The sequence below is a fragment of the Hypomesus nipponensis genome, chromosome 12 (genome assembly GCF_054491055.1).
Source record: "Hypomesus nipponensis isolate SF chromosome 12, ASM5449105v1, whole genome shotgun sequence".
Lineage (NCBI taxonomy): Eukaryota > Metazoa > Chordata > Actinopteri > Osmeriformes > Osmeridae > Hypomesus > Hypomesus nipponensis.
In genome coordinates, this window is record NC_140372.1 from 10,380,867 (window position 1) to 10,395,651 (window position 14,785).

The 14,785-nt window shown below is 38.1% G+C and overlaps 1 long non-coding RNA gene across 2 annotated transcripts in view; it reads right to left on the reverse strand.

Moving 5' to 3' along the window:
• Nucleotides 1–439: 439 nt before the first annotated feature.
• LOC146261043 (uncharacterized) overlaps nucleotides 440–14,785 on the reverse strand; it is a 45,663-nt gene continuing 31,317 nt past the window's right edge. For both annotated transcript variants that reach the window (XR_014724793.1, XR_014724792.1), the window contains exons 3-4: nucleotides 1,053–1,195; nucleotides 440–927 (exon numbers count right to left, since the gene is read on the reverse strand). This is a non-coding gene — a long non-coding RNA (uncharacterized LOC146261043). The remainder of the gene's footprint in view (nucleotides 928–1,052; nucleotides 1,196–14,785) is intronic.

A 14,785-nucleotide genomic window follows, 5' to 3' on the forward strand; every position in this document is an offset into this window, starting at 1 on the left:
TAATGTTGATCAGAATGGAAATATACCAATCGTTGTAAATAAAGTTAATTGCCCAAACTTGTTTAGACTTCTAAGCTGAATGTATTAACTGAAAATACTGAACATTCAGAAGTGGGCTTCACTGATGCATAAACTGTCTCCGTAAACTGACATTTATGTTTCAACCTTGAACAGTTTCTTATACACGTTTCCCCCCTGATGAAACCCTTGTTTGATTTGGCCTTTCTTAGATTGAATGTTTTCACTCATTATTAATTTATTTAACCCACAACTAAATTAAAAGTTTCTGCAAACAAAATAAAATAATTTCACTGCTAAATTGTAATTACAAGTGTCCAATTATGGCATAATTAAGTTTCCAATCAAGCACTTTAGAACTCGGCTCCAATTAAGTGAATCAAAATAGCTAAGACAAGTAATGATGCATCTCGTCGGAAATCTGAATGCTATACGGATATGTCAGTATTATTATTTATTTATTTTACACAAATTTAGCAGATTATTTTTCCAAAGCAATTGTGTTCATTTGTCTTAGTTGTTATATTTTGGATTTAATTTGATGGCTTCTGTGCGACCACTAACAACAAAAGCTTAACAAGACCAACATATTCACATACAGTACATGAGGCAGCACAATGACATGACATATACTGTATATCTGGTCTGTCAGCTTGTCCAGGTTGTGGAAAAACTGTACAAATCTTCGGTGACCCCAGTAAATCCAGTCCTTGGTGTGAACAACAGGGGGAACCTAATCAGGCTTTTGATTAGTGTGGTGTCGTCTAATTGACAGATTGATCTCACTCTGCATTCTCTGTTGCCCGTCCCCTTCCTTGCTGAGTCAATTATTCTATTAGTCAGCTCCCAACACTGGGCCCTGATGAAATCATGTGGTGTAGGCCTCTGTCTTAACAGCCTCTTGAAAATCTAAAAAATAAAGAAAACGGTAGTGCATAATGTCACACAAAAAACAACAACAATTGATACAGAAGAGCAAGACACTGATTTTTTAAAATGTTTTTAGCTGCGTCACAACATGCATTCATACATACTTGGAGAATCCTCCTGGATGCACTCTCCTTTGCTTCCCGACGAGTCACCATACTGTCTCCCAGTCTAGAAACACACCCTTGTTTTCCGTCTGCAGCTTTGTTATTTCATCTCGATTGTCAGATATTGTGACAGGCTCCCCTTTCTGTTACAGAGGAAAACAAAACCAAGCGATAACGGTTCTCACTTGGGTAAGAAGGACCCAAAAGAAAGAAAAGGAAAACAATACATAAGACACTATTGCATTGATCCTGCACCTGTATATATCTGTATATACTGCATATTTGATAGATGCGTATTTTATCAAAAAGAGAACAAGTTTGGAGCTTTTTAATAATAACGTAATTGCTACTCTAACTAGAAAAATAAGGTTAGTATTGAAGTATTCACAAATTGCTAAGAAGTCTCTCCTGGATTACATTTGTTCTTCATCATGTACACCCTCTCTATTTTAGAGTTATGTTTGATGACAATATAACGGTCCCCAGAAGCTCCAGACACACCCTTGCCGATCTCTACTCCGTAGAATTGCAGGCCTGCCTGGTGTTTTGTATGTTGCTGTCTCTGGTCAGTAAGGAAGACCCTCTTGTCATCTACTTTGTCACTGTCTGGATGAGAGAGATCATGAAATAGCACAGAGGCCCCAAAGGAGTAGTTTGTTTTGTACAGCACAGAAAAGCCCATCTGTCTTTAGCCTGGGAAAGAGTTACCATGTAAAAATAGTAGCATATACATCTCCTCTCACACAGCCTCCAACACACTGTTGTGATGAAAGGAAAATAAATTGCACGAGGCATTCATACTGGATACTTAACTCCATACTATGCGCCTACAGCAGTCCTTTATAATAATGCGTCAAGAATTACAGTTCCATGATTGGATTTTTTATGTATGTTGTCATTTCTATGCAATTTCTTAAGCAACCTTGTTAATAGCCAAAGATTGATTAGAATGCCTATCTGGAACATCCACAGAAGCTACGCCCCACATCCAAATGGACAGGCTCAGTGTGATGCTTTGAGATGCATGCCAAGCTTGGTTATGCATGAGCTGATTTATGCATAAAATGAAGATCTGGGGGAATTTAGGGACACTTTGTCAAGCTGCATTTCATGTAGCCATGGGTAATATTGCTAAGGAAGTAACGTAGTAGAAGACTTTTGAGGAGATTGTAACAACACCTTGAATATGTTGTAATGATAAATGTGTCTTCAGCACAAACAGTGCTGTATCTTAATGAAAATATTCACCATTAAACCCCTCTTGGACCAACTCGATACAGTTCATTTTGTTAGCCCTAACTGATGCATAATGAATGGCCCTAACATGAATTATGTATCCCGATCAAGACATAAATATTACATAAAATGAATAATTAAGTACTATCACATTTAAATGTTAGTCTTTTGACTATTGTTAACACTTTAAATAATACCAAATATATTTAGATATTGATTGTGTATGCCAATCCAACTGAAGAAAGAGAACTGATGATTGTCGCTAACCTGTTGCCTGGCAGAAAAGTCTGGTTAATGTCTAACTGATGTGTCAGAGAAATCCTGGGATGGTTTGAATTTTGGTGCTTTTTGTTTCGCACGACGATGAACACGAATAAAAACTGTACTTAAGTTAATAACATGCCTGAAACAGGTGACCACATTAATATCAGGCCAAGTAACTTAATTGCAGTGGGCTGAGATGGGTTTTACCCAGGTCTGGACTGGGACTGAAAAATGTCCCGGGACATTAAAACGCAGACCGGCCACAAACGTGTATTTTTTTAATTTTTATTTTGCATTATGTTGCGGCCGTTTGACCGGCCGTTGGGGAAATCTCCTGACTCTCCTACTTCGAACCTGATTTTACCCCTTACAAGACACTTGTGTGATATGTTTCTTGGTAAGGATAAAACCATTAGATGTTGCTAGATAGAATATTTCAGAAGGAAACTGTTTTCTTAGTGCCATCTGGCCTACATATCTTTAGTCTCCACAGGAAACATCATCTCCAATGATTTTCACTTAGATGGATGATCACTTTTGAAGTAAGTTAAATTGGACACTAATCAGAAGCCTCAAAGTTCGTTTCACTCTAATGTAGTGCTAATACAGCTTGTAGTGCATAAGCAGGCATCAGTGAGATGGAGGTGAACTTACACGCCGTTGGCCAATTTGATCCACATGTCACAATACATCCACTTGATGTACATGCTCAGTATGTTAGACATAAATACAAAACATAATGAAATCCATTCACCCAACAAATGCACTGTTATTGCATAAAACTCCACCATTAAATGCCTGGGAAATAACATGGGGCTATTAGTTAGATTAATCCATTACTTCTCAGCATTCAAGTATCCCAACATAATTTCATTATTCAATTAGTTGCCTGTTCCATCTGGATTGAGCCATTTAACCTTCAGCCCACATGATGACACATTTCCATAAAGACAGTAATAATGAATTAGAAGTCTGTCAGCCACCACTGTTAATTGCCACTGCCTTTATATTGTTGACAGGGTCAATGGCCTACTCAAATTCTGAGCGGAAATACGGAATATAAAAGTATATTCAAAGTTTTCTTTCTATTATTTTTTTCTTCAAATGTACCACTTTGGATTAAATCTGAGTTAGAAATCTTATCAGTTGAAAAATTGCATAATTACATGAGGGGACCAGACTTGCATCTTTAATACATTACAGAGAAGGAAATTCTTTGAACTTGAGAATACTACTCAGTTGTTAACTTCACACTGTAGAAGGGGGGATATTGGAATTATACAACTGCAAGTGCAGTAAGAAAAGGCTCAAGAAAGACGCACTTGTTGCGGGAGTACAACGGCACTTAGGAATGATTGGCTGGACCTGATGTTAGTTTCCTCCAGGATCACAGTGACTCTTATTGAGAGACTTTTTGCTCTTGTTGGTTTGTTGTAAAAAATGATTGTACTCGCCGTGAAATATATATTGTTGTTGCTTGTTTTTTTCCACAGGTACACACTTTCGAGGTTCTTGCTGTTAAATTGTAACTTGTCTAACGACATGCTTTCATTGTTCTTCCCTTTGGGACTTATTTGGTTTCACAATGTATGCTTCATGTTTGGCTACCCACAATGTTTGAGTCCATCTCGTTGTTATGATCAGTGACCTATGCACTTTTGTAAAACTCTCTCTTGGAAGTCACTTCAGATAAAAGTGTCTGCTAAATGCATACATGTAATGTAAATGTAAGTGAGGTATTCTATTTTAATACACATCCCAAATGTATTTTCATGTACTGTTGTTACTAATCCCGGAAGAAATAAACATAATGCCTTTGAAAAACACAAACCACATGTAGTTTGGTGTAGTGTTATATACAGTGTATTATATTACACAGCATGGCATACTAAAAGTATAGTATAGTATAGTATAGTATAGTATAGTATAGTATAGTATAGCATAGTATAGTATAGTATAGTATAGTATAGTATAGTATAGTATAGTATAGTATAGTATAGTATAGTATAGTATAGTATAGTATAGTATAGTATAGTATAGTATAGTATAGTATAGTATAGTATAGTGGTTGTGTAGGGGGAGCAAATACATTAAAAGGCAAGCTGTCTTCACAGTACTTGAACTGTGCTGAGGTGAGAGCAGAGATGTGGTGCTGAAGTGTTACCATCACTGTCATGGAGGACAGATGCATATTAATGCCAAATATGCTGTGAAATGGGTGAACATCTCAAATATGCTGATCTGGAATTCCGAGCCGCTAGCCGCAGGAAAGGCCTTATACATAATTCATCACTGCCACATCTACAATGCACGTTTATGTAAACCCAAAGTGAGATAATACTGCAAAAGCAAATCCTAATACATCTGATATGAAGGCATCCATTTGCATACCACCGTTCCATCAAAGGTCAGAGTTGTAAAAAACGAATGAAAAGGAAGTGCACTTTGATGAAAGGATAAACATTGTTGGAAGTGCATCTTTTTGCATTGAGATGTTCACAGTTTGAAAAACGTAATATCAGTAACTATGTAAGAAGCTAACCCCCCCCCCCCCCCCCCCCCCCCCAAACAACTTCCATTAGTGCATATTAGCACTTTTATAGCAAACATATTATGCAAAGTAACTCATAGAACAATGTTTGCATGGGCTCCTTCGTGACCTCATTTAGGACATAAAAATATTGATTAGTATGAAGGGTAGAATATAAATGTTTCACGAGACGCATTCAGTCACAATAGTTACACAATGCACAGACAGGCCTTTCTGTGTAAAACTCAAGCACATGATAGGCCCTCAGTATCAACAGTACCCTACACAATAAGAAACCTGCAATCAACAACCTAAGGTGAATTGTTCACCAGGTCTGAGGTGGGGCTTAGCACGGCCACAACTTGCCTCCCGCTTGATAAATCATTGCCTCCCTGCCAGTTTGAGTCATCTAATCAATCCAGCCCCCTATGCAGACACACCATGTAGAGAGCCTGCGGGAGCTGAGAGCAGACACTCCTACTGAGAGAGAGAGAGAGAGAGAGAGAGAGAGAGAGAGAGAGAGAGAGAGAGAGAGAGAGAGAGATATGCACTGGAAGAGCAGGCTCACCACTGACATCCTCTTGTCACTCAATTAAGACTGTTCACCACAGGTGGTAGAAGACATGGAGGTTTACCCCAGCCTGTTCTCCTGCTCCGTACAAGGAACACCCCTCCATAACTAAACTTTAGAGAGGCCATAGTAATTACAGTGCCTATGACAAGGGAGAAATGGAAACCCAGAAAATGGTCACTGCTACACGACAATGAGGTCTTAAGTAGACTACTTTTCATTGAAATTCCATTCAGTTTGACTTTTTTGGGCACATTGAAACTCAATGCAAGAAAGTGTTTTAATTGCCAACCTAAAAATACAAAATAAACTTGCCCCAAAAGATTCTAGGCTTGAGCTGTGGGAGCTTTCAGTTCACTCTTACTGTATAAAATAAACTGGCAAACAAGGACACAATTATCTTACAATTGGCCTCAAGGGGTGTTTTGAGGGTGTCCATTAAAGTTTCTGGCACATTTTCTGTTAAAACAACTACTCTATTGTCATAGGTCAAGCTGTAAATCTGAAAGAAAACAAAGACTAAAGAGCAACAAGCAGGAGTTGGAGATGAAGTAATACAAATGCATAGCTTGTTTGCAGAGCAAAGCACCAGAGTTAAATGTTATATAAGGTCTGGCTCTCCATTAACCAGTCAACATCCCTGCAGCGAACTGGAGGTAATCCAACCGCTGATACACTCTAACCAGAGTCATTAAAAAACTAATAATGGGGCAATGTGTTAATTAATGACCTGTTACATTATTGGCTTCTGGTGTTTTTACGGTGGATGTACTTGATCCAAGGCCAGGGATCCACAGATCACAGCATAAAAAGACACACTTTAGTGCAGTTTTAAGTGCACGGCCGGTTGTTCCTGTCTAGTTGGAGGAGAACAAGGAAGTGATTGATGCTCTGCATTCAAGACTCTGAGTATCAAACACATTCCACATCATGTTGTGGGGTATAACACTTCCGGCCAGATTCCTAAACCTAGATTTAGGAATGTATGTTTGGGAAAAAAAGGACTGTTTAGCATGTTGGTGAAGTGCATGTGAAAACAAATCAAAAAAGTATGTTTCAGTACAGTTTCTATTCATGTTCTTAAAATAACTCCTGGAACAAGTCTATCAGGCATGTGTGAGCATGTGTGTGTTTGTGTGTGAAGATTTACAGAATGTCTTCACATGAATGCGAACAATGTACCATGAGCTAGTATAAAATGCAGGAGTGCCTAGCAGACACTAAAAGCTAATCAACTTAAATGTGTAAAGGAGGTGAGGGAAATCAACTTAATCAATTAATAGTGCATTTCATTCATTTACTTGGCTCTCGCTTATCTGAAACAAAGCAGCTACTTCAGAAAGCACCCATTCTTCATTTTCTGCTTCTTTCATACTTACTCTGATAATAGCTGTGTGGCTTTTGATAAAACACGTTTGCATATCATTTCACACATGGTTAATTAATTTCCTTCTCCACATTTTCAATGGTGCTTTCCATGTGACTGAATTTGCTCTGTCATTTGAATACAAAACTGGTTCACCTACATATAAAAAAGAAGGTTCAAATCACATATAATCATTTTGAACACACTGTTTTGAGAAGATATATTTGCTTTGGTTCAACCTTTCATGAAAGCTTAATGGAGAGATTGATTTGTAGTGCATGTAGACGACAACATCTCTTTGGCAGGTGGTTTATTGAGTCATTTTTGATAACATGTTTGGGTGTGATAGCAAGTCCAGCTTTCCAACCTGCAGGGCAGCCACTCTCACTTTCAGCAGATGTGCTCTGAATGATCTAATAGTCTTTTGACCTTGAGCGTATATAAATATCTTCCCTCAATATCTGACCTCAACATGGACGTCTCCCCCTGCAGTGCTGTGTGTCTCCTCCTTAGACTCAGCTCCACTCCTGGTCCCTTTGGGAGACTCGGAGAGCAGAGTGTGCTACATATCTCAATACTAGCCTCTAGCTGGGTAGATAGCCGTGTGTCCCATGTGACATTCCTCGATGTGCCAGCCATACTTGTTTACTGCATCGTTAACCCTTCGCTGTCTCCCAGTCTATGCTCGCATGGCATTTGCTGTTGCCAGAGAAGTCCCGGTGTCTGGGGACTTGGTGGAAAAGTGATTGGGTAACTACCACAAGAGGACCACAATAAATATAGCCTCTGACCCCGTATACTTCCGTGGAGAATGTCCCTCTGGGCTTTGCTGGGGGTCGTAGAAACAAACTGAATCGCTCCAGCACATCTACAACCAAAAAATCCTTAAGTGTGTTACTTGCTGTTGAACAGAGGGTTTTAGTCATGACGACTGCGTTGGACATGTGGTTCACTTTAAATGTATTTATTTCATGTTGCTTTAGCCTACAGACATTTGTCAGTTACTCATTTGTATTAAGCAACAAATCACAATATCTGAAATCTAGAACTTGTTTTTGGCTTTATTTCAAATGGAAGGAGAATGACATAGATTACCTATAGTTAACAGCCTTGGCAAAGGCATTGGCATGACATGGTTACTGCTGCAAATATTGTGATGTGGTTGATTGAAGCAATTGTTGCCAAGGCTCTTGATTATTTGCCTTGACAATAAGAGACAGACAGCTGGTAATTTGCCTGTACTATTTATCATTCACAATGAGTTTTGTTTACTCTACTCAGTTGTGCACAACTACACTAAACTCCATATTTGTACAGGTTTGATTGCATGGCTCTATAAAAGACAAACTTCTCCTGCATCTATGGCTTTGGCTGACTTTTCTTAGCTGTTGTGACCAGGACTGTGACATTCTACAAAATAACTGAATGAAAACATATTACATCAAATTCAATTACACTTCTGTGTATCATGTCCGTGTACCCCGCCTACATTAGTACTTATTCAGGTACGCCTTCATAAGTAATGAGCCAATATTGAAGTCAATTTGAAATTGGCTGGGCACACAGTTTAGTACACGCTCAGGAATGAAATGTCACGAGGTGGAAAGGGGGTGTGTGATGAGAGGTTGTGATCAAGTCATATTGTTCCAGTCCAATCATCAGAAAGACTTCACTCCTATGCATTCAGACATTGCTGAAGGAATCATTTTGACACTAGTCACTAGGTAATCGGCCCATCTGTGTCATCCTCATGAAAAGCTGTTGGATATACATGACTGGACCTGATACAGCCTGAGCCTTGGTGCTCCCCTGCTTAACTCTTGGCAACATGAATAAATCAAAAACAGAAACACCCCAACCTTACAGCGGGTTATGTCTCTCACGTCCCTGCCTGTAACTTCCATGTTGCAACACGCTCCGGTGAAACGATGTAATGAATCTTTTATCCACATTAAAAGCATGCGTTTCCTTCCAGAAAGGACTTGAAGTAACGGCAGTAAAAGACATCTTAATCCTCCTTGTGAAGAACGTTGCACACGTTACTCTAATGTCTGCCTGAATCGTAACACCTCCACTGTGAAAAGGCACCAATTCAGCACCAACACTGCCAGCCAACCTACCCCTCTTCTCCAGCCCAACGCTGTCCCTACTTGTGCTGAATTGCAAAGAACAGAATATCTAAAAACTGTCACACAGTGTGAAAGGTCCCCCGCCTTTGGAGTTTCACCTTCCAATCGACAGATATGATGGAGAAGAAACTCAGAGGAAATGGCCTTACAATGCTTATCGTTTTCTCTTGATTCATAACAGTAATATTCCCAAAATGGGATGTACATGCACGTGTTCCCATGACATTTCTCAAAGCCCGAGCTTCCTAAAATGGGGCACTGTCAACTTGTGTTGACGTTTCTTGAAGAGACTATAGATCAGATACTACAAACAGTATCACCTACTATCAACACTTAAGTAATAAATTAAATAAAGCATCAAATACAATTCTGTGTTTAAACATGTCTCATGGCTTTACAGTATATTGTTTTTAAATAGTAAGCATCACAAAATGTATGAGGGATGGACTTAGATTGTTCTTTGTTGTTGTCATCAGCCTTTAGGAGATTGTTGAAATGAGACTTGCAGCACAATGTCAGCCATTAAAAGAATTAGATTTAGAGTAATATATCTCCTTTCATATTTAATGTCATTATATAAAACCATGGTAATAAGCCTGGCAATATATATCCCCCTGTCCTAGGCTTAGGCATGCAAAAGAGAAGCTGTGGGATTCCCGAATCTAAATTTATCTGAGCTGATCAGGAACACAATTATGCCTTGCTCTCTCATAATAAACCTTGGTTAAGTGGGTTTGAGAATTCATTTATTTATATTAACTCTATTGCTCCATGACAGTAATGGATGTCTTTCATTAATGAATGAAAGATCTCGCCAAGACCAGGCTTTCTTGTTCTGTAACTTAAAACCAATTGATAAATGAAAACTTTTAGGAGATTGTATTGAACGATTTGGAAAATACAGCCACGAAGCAAATTGCAGAAAAATCTAAGTCTTTACTTTCTTTTCCCCCCAGGTAATCATGTTCGCTCTCTTACAGTCAGTCTAATTGAACAAAATAAAATAGCCTTTTCATCGATTTTTCCATTTGAAAACAACATAAAAAATGTATTTATTTTGGTGGTCTACACGAAACAAATTCCATTGGATTTGGAATGTGATTTGTTACCGTAAAAGAAAAGAAAACTTATTGAAAGGGGTGGAGCAGTGACAGGTACGTGTTTGAGTCTGTGAGCTTGAGAGCCTGTGAGTGTGAAGGGGAGCGAAAGAGGGGGAGTACGAGGTGATCGTGGGGGTGAGGTGATTCAATGTCACACATGGGCACTCTCTCTTGGCCTGGCGTTATACGCAGATGTTGCAGTATCTACAGCTGCCAATGGGTCATCCTTATGATTGCCACCACTAAGGCGTCTAAGCTGGCTGCAATTTCCTGTTTGAATTAAGACATAATTGGGGCTTATGAGTCATTAATTTTGCATGGGTAACTGAAGCATCACCCTGACAACTTGATGCAGTGCCTTACTTTACGTACTTATAAGGATTCCAGCACATCAAACAGTCAAAACAAGCATCCAACAAGCAACAAGAGTCCTTGCAATAATGTTTTTTTTTTTTTACTACTGTACCGGTAAATTATGGGATTTTGGGGAACTTTGGAATATTGACTCATATGTATGTAATATACTATATTATATTCCTGTACAGTCAGAAGATCATAAACTGGATGTGTTGCCTGGGTTATTAATTAGCTAATCACTCTAGAGACACATACTGGTATATGTGTTACACATTTTTGTGAAGTATATTGACACATCAGTTTGAAAAAAGTGAAGAACTGGTAAAAAATACATATATATATTTATTATTTTTGTTCCAGGTTTCATATTTTGTTTGGGAGTTCCTGTGATTTGGTTAATAAAAGAAAAAAACGTAGAAATTGAGAAAAATAGAGTATAATTTCTGTGCTACTGGCGAACAAAATACCAATACTAACTCATGCTTAACATGGCCTTGAGATGGTCCCTCAATTGTGAGGGAAGACGTAAACAACTTAAAACAGAATGGGAGGTCTGAGAAAGTGTAAGATAAAACTCTGAGCTGGAAGCAAGAGGCGAGAAGGGAAGAGTGAAGTCAGTACAAAATATATGTTCAAAATGATCCCTTTTCAATTGCCAATGATTTTCTGTTACTCAGAACTTCAAGGCTTCAGGTGTAAACAAGAATAATTCAACCTATCTTCTGAAATTCTTTTCTGACTTGACAGTCCAGCACTGTGTCTGTTGTCATGGTATTCTTCAGAGACCTTCAGACACATTCTTTGTTGAAGTTGTCTGGTTCATTTGAGAACTAGCATTTCTTCATGGCCAAGCTGTTGGCATGTTGAAATAACTGAAGGTGCCAAGAGACAAGTGGGGAGAAATTGGAATTATTCTGCACATGGAGCCATAAATGCAAATATATTTGATTATGTCCGTAAATATTGTTTTGACATGGAACATTCTAGAATATGTCCTTAACCCCACCCCTGAAAAGATAGACATTGCATCGATTATACCTTCATACGATCAAAATGTCTACAGTCAACATGGAATACAAATCATTCTATCAAGGAAGACAAGGTTTACCCTCTCAAATGCCAACGTGTGTCTGTTCAATAAGAAATGACATCTACAGTGTCACCACTGTGCTGGGTTGTCATCTGCGTTGCTGGTGAGCACCCCCGAGGTCACATGAACCTCTGACTCATATGTTATTCGTCATCTCAGAAGTGACAGGGTTAGAGCGTCGACCTAGACAGCCCACAAATCTTTACTCATTCCTATGCACAGTTCTGAAAGCAAATCTGTCATTACTGAATACCAAACCAATGAAAGGGCCGAAATTACACAAATTACTTTACACTTTACACTAAAACCTCTTTATTCTGTCTGGATGATTATTTAGCAGTATGTCTCCGAACACTGCGAAATATATGTAATGCAAATGGTTTGCCATGGTTGAGGCAATGTCACCCCAACATCATGTAAAATTTATCGAGCTAGGTATTTGGTATTCTGACTTTTGGAGTGTGGAAAATAGGGCACTTTGAATACATCATCATGGATCAAAATCGCATTGCATTGTGGTAATCATCTGAATGTTTTTTGGAAACCTACTTTCTCACACTGCAGAAGTTGTCATTCAACAGGTGTGGATTTGAGAAATTTGGCATAATGTTGCAAATATTAAAATGTCACAAATCTGGCCAGGCAGGAGGGTTTCGATTTTCTTCCTTATTATGGCCCCTTGTCCTCCTCTATCTTCAGGGTGACTTGCCAGCTTTTGATTATTCAGGCCAGAAATATGCAATAAATGCGGAAAGAGCAGACAGGTAGTGATTTTGCCCCTGTGCTTTTCTGTAATTTATTTTTCTTTGCATATGAAATGTGTTACTCCAAGTCAAATATCCATTGCCTCTCAATTGGGATGTGGGAATACTTCACTCGTTTGATATTTATGCTATACTGTAAAGAAGAAATGGTTTAATAGGATCATCATATTCTAGTTGCCCAAAAAAATATAACCTGCTTACTTTGGCCTCTTCTGAACAGAGTTTTCACTACACCATGATCATACTGTATACAACATGATGTAAACCAAGGTCTTATTATGAATATTTTATCTACACCAACATATGAAGTAGTCAGACGACCCCTTTGATGTGCCCCTTTATTTGAAATGATCTTAAGTTAGGGTGCAGTTTACACTACGTTAACATTTCTATAGTTTTAACCTTCTAAGGAGTAATATCACATAATATGTGAACATTCAAATGCAGGTGCCACAGCGTAGCGTTGCATAGATTTAAACATTCCAATTGAATATTTTCCGGCAGTAAACTAAGCAACGATTGCTTTAGTATGAAGCGATTGTTCCCATGTATTTCTATGTATCATAGTTTTACTACATTTTTGGTCAAATGTTTCCTTGCCAAACCTTTGGGTGACAAAATAGAGAAATGTGTCAACGTTAATGACAATCCATCCATGCAACAAATATATGTGTTACTCCTTTGAATGACCATATTTCCATATTTGATTTAGTGTAGTGGTTTTCCATAGTAAAGGTTATAATGATTGATAAATTGGATCAATGGATAATGCTGTAAGTATAAATAAGTGTTGAAAAATAAGAGCACGCTTGGTAAGGTATACGGTATTCAATAACTGCTTGAATTTGTAACACTGAATTTCAAGTAGGAGTAGATAGGTGTCTCTGTGGTTGTGTGTGTGTCTGGGTGGTTTTATAGAAAATGTCTTGTAGAACGTATGAACAAACAAAGGTGATTATCTGTGGAATATGGAATTGTGTTCCTGATTGCAACATTGTGCTTTAAATACCCTGAAACCCTTCTCAAGCAACCGTTTTCCATTGCTAAGAAGTAGATGAATGCCACATAATAACCTGTAATCATGTCATAAATTGGTGTCTCTACGCTATTATGAGTTTTTCCAATCATGGATATGTACCTCTAAAATGTAAAAAAAAAAAAATAATTAAATGCAACATGGAAAAAAATGATTTTACTTTCTTCTTTCAGTCTATCAATGATAATAAGAAGTTGACCTTTCCACATATTCTCAGAGTAGGGCAGTGAATCATTTAATTTATGTCATTCACTGTTCTTTTCAGGGAATCACCTTGAAACCCTTGACACTTTGTTTATGATTTGCACCTTACACCCGAATGTTAACCCAGACTGTATATCTCTATGAACTTGAACAAGTTCCAAAAGGCATCCTGTCAATGTAATGTTGAATAGTGTTGTATTTAATATGTTTGAGAAAATAAAGCTTAAAACTGCAACAGGTCACTTTAATAATACATTTACATATGAGATACAGCGCCCCTCAATTCCTGACAGTGGTTTCACAAATAAAGCCGGAGGAAAGAGGATACAGGAAGGCACGCCTTGCTGAAATTTGATTGGCTGGAACAGGATTGCTGGAAACATAATTGGATGGAAAAAATTGGCATGCTTCAAAAAGTATAAATTCAGTATAAATTCCATTAGTACTGAGTTGCCCGTGTTGCTTAACGATTCTGGTAGGGTCTCATTATTTTACAGTATTTTATGTGTATAGGGGACACAACTATTCTACTGGGGGAAAAAATCCCATCTATTGTACCTTTAAGAGTTTGTAAAAGGTAAACTGAATTAAAGTTTTTTTCTGCATTGACATAATCTGAAAATGCTAATACATTCTTGGCTGTGGAGGACACTAATATTTAGGGCGCATATAGCACCATCCTCATTTATGAGGAATGTTTTGAAGCATCAAATACCTTGGTAGGTAGCTTTGTGATCATTATTGCACCAAAGTCAAGAATGAAGCTGTGTACAGCTATCATCCTTCTAAAGAATCTTGCTGTAAGGCAAATTTATGGTCAGTGATTCAAGTACTGTCACAGACCAAATTCAAATCAATCAGAAGCGATAGGGTGTCGGAGACAGTCAGGCACCTGCTGGCATTTTTAAGGTCAGTGCTGCCAGACTATCGCAGTGTGCTCTCTTTGCTGGTAACATTTGAAACTCTTCAGCAAAATATGATCAAACTTGCTAGGTTGGTGGATAGTTAACACAGCATAGAGTTGGGCGATAAATATGCAGAAAGTGAAAAACTTGTATTAAAATCCTTTTGTCTTGTTATAAAAAA